The 4952-nt window shown below is 37.6% G+C and overlaps 1 long non-coding RNA gene across 1 annotated transcript; it reads right to left on the bottom strand.

Moving 5' to 3' along the window:
- Nucleotides 1–3568: 3568 nt before the first annotated feature.
- On the bottom strand, nt 3569–4503 carry LOC145550286 (uncharacterized). Its single transcript, XR_014086193.1, has 2 exons — nt 4031–4503; nt 3569–3874 (listed from the first exon to the last, which is right to left on the bottom strand). It is a non-coding gene; the product is annotated as an uncharacterized LOC145550286 (long non-coding RNA).
- Nucleotides 4504–4952: the final 449 nt, after the last annotated feature.

Raw genomic sequence — 4952 nt, 5'->3', positions numbered from 1 at the left:
GCTAGGACCAACATTCACAAAATAATGATTAAATTCATTTACAATGTTGTTCAGATCATGTATTTCATTGTCTTCCTTTACAAAGTGCTGTGGAATGCCTGCATATCCTTTATGGTTTTTCAGAACACCATTCATTAATTTCCATGTTGCCCTCATATCACCATTACTTCTTTTTAAAGAATCACTATAAAATTTCTTTTTATGCTGCCTTATAATAAGAACTAACTTGTTTTTATATTTCTTATATTTATCCTGGCCAATAAAACTGACTCAAAACATATTGTTACATTTATAAACTTAATGCACAGTTTAAATCTTTATCCAATGATATCAAGACCTACAAGAATCACATCCCACAATGCTACAGTAATTGATAATATTTTTACAAATATAACAAATACAGAGATAATGGCTGTTAAAGTCCCCACACAAAACGATTTTTTTATTACAACTCCCTTCAAAAACGTTTATAATTTTATCTGTGAAAAAATCTATATTTGATTCAGGTGATCGATATACACAACTTATAGTAATGTTTTTAGAAGTCTTATTTATTATCTTAATTGTTATTATTTCCATAATATTATCTATAGTCCATGACATATTATTGATGATTTTACATTTTATGTCATTATTAACTAATAGAGCAACTCCTCCTCCCCTTTTATTGCTCCTGTTTTTATAATATAACTCATACCCATCAATATGAATATTATCTATATTTGAATCATTAAGCCATGTCTCTGAAAGTGCTATTATTGAGAAAGTTTTGTTTAACTGTTGTAAATAATCTGTTATTTTTGATAAATTTGCATTTACACTTCTACAATTAAAGTGGATAATAGAGAAACCATATGTTGTATTAATATTCTGGAATTTGTCAATATCATAATATTCAGAATCTTTAACAACAGGAAAGAAATCTGGATTAATTACATCGTCCAAACTGTAAACATTTGTCTCTACATCTTCGTATAATGCCATATATAAGTATATTTCACATTGTCCGGTATATTATTAGATTATTAGTACTATTTCAATTTTTGTAAAGTTTGTCCTCTATAAATCATTTGAATGTTTCCAAGTCTTTGAGTTCTTGGACCATTTTAGCCTGTGTTCCCTCATTTTTCTTGATCCAGACGTTTCCATTTCGTGTCCATGTTGCAACTATTTTTTTTTGTTTTTTCAACAACCTTGCCTCCCGTGCAATAGCTCCATTTTTTTTGGTTAAATGTTCATTTATATAGACGTTTGTACCCTTCAGTTTTCTTGCCTGCATAATTAAGTTGTTCCTTGCTTTCCTACTAATGAATCTAATAACTATTACCGGTTTGAATTTATCTGATTTGGTGGGTAAAGTGTGACAGAATGAAATATCCTCATGTTTGATTTCAATGTTCTTGTCCTGCAGAAATGTTACAACCTGTTGTTCCAGAGTCCTCAGGTCTTCATGTGGGGAGTCCTCTGTAGTATGTACATTTGCCACTGCTTTTGCATAGGATTTGGGTTTTATTTCCAGTCCTGTGATTACTAAATCATCACGTCTAGAATATTGTTCCAGATCATCCACTCTTTGTTCCAACTTAGCTATTTGTTTATCTCTGTCACTTAAAAGAACTCTTAACTGTTTCACCTCCTCAATCAGACTAATGAGGAGTTCCTGCTGCTTAGATACTTTTGTCATTTCACTCCCCATAAAATTCAGTGATCTTTTAATTTCCTCAAGACTGTCTGGGTTCTCATTACATGAGTCTTTTCTTTGTCCGCGTCTACCTGGCCCCGGCATAACTCACGCACTCCTGAGCCGTCTCAGCGGCAGCTGTCCCAGCCGGGTTCGCGGCCTCCAAACACAACGCCGCGGGGCTCAGCTCACGATGTTCTCCACCACCAACAATCCTCCACACCACCGCAAATATACCAAATTTTGCAATGGACTGTAGGCCCTCAGGTTGATGCAGTTGATACGCCGAACGTAGCGGGATCTGATGAACCCTGGATGAAGTGCGAGGGTCGTGTATAGGCCTCCACCGTTTTCCCGTAACTTCCGGGATCCACTATGGCTAGCTCAGTAGCTAGCTGACTGGCCATGCAGGAAAATCCTGGTTTCTCCCGGTCCTTCCGTCTCCTCCTCCGCTCTGGTGGGCTCCGCCAAACGGAGGTCAGAACTCAGACGTATTAATCCGAAGCGAACCTCACGCAGCGGGAATCGCGGGCAGAGGCAGTTGATTCTTCAGGGCCTATACACGACCCTCGCACTTCATCCAGGGTTCATCAGATCCCGCTACGTTCGGCGTATCAACTGCATCAACCTGAGGGCCTACAGTCCGTTGCTTCCGATGTCGACCGAAGTTTCTCGCTAATATATCTTTAGTCCCCTCTACAGTCACCAACGTTTTGGTTGGACGAGCAGCAGTAAGATAGTATATGATGTGAGGACGTAAAAGCTAAAAAGCTAGTCTGATTAGCACAGACTAAAGCGGGAATAGTTTACAAAGACAACAAATAGCTGACCTTTGATAGAATCTGAGTCTATAACAGCAATTGCAGGGTGAACACAACGCCGCGAGGCGAGGCTCACGATGTTCTCCACCACCAACAATCCTCCACACCACCGCAAATATACCAAATTTTGCAATGGACTGTAGGCCCTCAGGTTGATGCAGTTGATACGCCGAACGTAGCGGGATCTGATGAACCCTGGATGAAGTGCGAGGGTCGTTCATGTTGCACACAAACTTCTGCTTCTTCAGCTGAACTCTGCAACACTTTTGCTAAGTTTCACTACTTAGCAAAGGATTTCTACAATGTATGACTAGCTTTCTTCTGCTTTTTTCCAATTTCTTACTCTTTGTTCTCAAGTTTCTTCTGCAAATATGCTTATTTGGCCCTTCATGTTATGTTTCACTTCTTCAAATTTTTCTGGTTGTGTACTAATTTCAGCTTCAGCTAATATATGCAGTTTGCTACGTTTCACTGATCAACTGTTTCAACTATTTCAACTATATCAATTTCTTCTGCTTTCTTCTACTTCTTAAGCTTTTCTCCACCTTTCATTGCATTTCTACAGCAGACATTCTGCAAATATGCTTTCTCACGGCTGTTTCGCTAGGAACAGCTATTTTTCTAGTCAGTGAGAATAATAATAATCTATAATATCATTAATTTTCCCAACGAACAGAAGAGGAACATGACTGACATGATGGTGATTGATAAGGAGAACCATCAGAACATCTGGAAAATAACATTATATTATATTGACACTTAACATTGTAGATTACCAATGAATGTATCCAAAACTGAATACATTATTCAGCAAACCAAAAATTTTTGACATTATCAGGGCTGCTATCAAGAAATGAAAAAACAAATCATGTTTGTTAGTTTCTAGTTTATATCTCATCATTCTATCCACTCACTGTTTATCTGTCTTCCTGGAGAATCTTCAATGTTAGAAAGTGAGAAAATGTGTCCAAAACCTGGGATTTTAATTATTGATAAATAAAACTGAGTTTAAACTTTTAATTCTTAGTGTCCAAAATGTGAAAACGTGGAAGTGGAACAAGTCAGATTGGAAGGAATATGGCTTTATTTGTTTTCAGCTATAACTTAGACATCAGGTGAATCAGGTGACATAAGGTAGCTTTAAACATATTGAGAAGTTAAAACAACAGCTTGTTAATTCACTTCAACTCTGTCAGAACATCAGACACCTTTTTTAATCAGAAATGTTTCATTAGCATATTGAGCTAATGGGATCCCTGCTCCAGAAAGGTGAAGGTCTCTGGACAGCTTGAAGGTAAACACCGACTGGCAGGAAGATGAACGCTGATGAGACATCCTACAACAAAGAGGCTGCACGAACAACAAGGATGGTCTAGGGCGGCAGTTTACCAACATGAAAACACATTGGAATATATTATGAATTAATTATGACATTTTTAAGTTATTTGCAACATTCTGACAAACAATAGTTCCTTTATATTCGGCACCATTTTATAGTAGTTTAATACAAAAATCATTGTTAGCTTACCTGCACCGTTTGAGCCACCTGCTTTCCTCCTGACCACATCGCAGCATAATTCCCACCAGCACATTTTCTTGAAGTCTCAGAAAAATCACAGAAAGACTATAAAAATAGCACAGGTCTCTCTTCTTCTGTATCAGAAAAAAGCAACTTATGTTAGGTCGCATGTAACAAAGCACAGCACATAGCGCTATAACACCCCGCTGCCAAGAGGCAGCACCATGCTACCGAGCCAAGTTGGGCCGGTGTAAACATGGTCACGTCGAAACAGAGCAAAGCCAAGCCAGGTTTTTGAAGTAGAGCTGGAGGAAAAGGGACATAATTCACAAATGCATCATCCAATTTGCAGTCATCAGACTCATACAAACCTGGTGGAAATCAAACTTTTTATGAGTCATGAGACTCATAAAAGGTTTGGTTTGCACCAGATTTTTATGAGTCATCAGACTCATAAAAAATCTTGTGCAAATCAGACTTTTTATGACTTTTGTAAAAGTGCAAACTTTTATGAAAGTCATAAAAAGTCATCAGACTTTCATAAAAAGTCTGATGACTATTACGTCACAGATTACTGCTAAATCTCTAAAGAACCCAATAGCATTACATTATAATTGGATTCCACTGTGCCCAATGGGTTAATCAAACAGCTCTATCTCCTCGCTACATGGCCCAATCTGCACCAGATTTTTTAACCTGAGTGAAGTTTACCCCCGCAGCTTCTTCAAATCAGACAAAATTGGTATCAAACGTTTGTGGTGTTTGTGCTTGTTTGTGCAGCAAAAATTTTAGTTTGTGCCGCTATCATTTTAAAGATATAAAGAAAGTTGGATTTCATAAAAGTTGAGGGGCTGGTTGACCTTTTGCCGTTTACACTTTCATTAATATCTTCAAAGCCAAAACTGCACAAAAAAAGTGTTTGCTGCACAAA

This window comes from Poecilia reticulata, unplaced genomic scaffold (genome assembly GCF_904066995.2).
Source record: "Poecilia reticulata unplaced genomic scaffold, P_reticulata-male-v2 Scaffold_30, whole genome shotgun sequence".
Classification (NCBI taxonomy): domain Eukaryota; kingdom Metazoa; phylum Chordata; class Actinopteri; order Cyprinodontiformes; family Poeciliidae; genus Poecilia; species Poecilia reticulata.
Note: the sequence above shows the minus strand (reverse complement) of the source record. Positions and strands in the feature narration are given on the sequence as shown.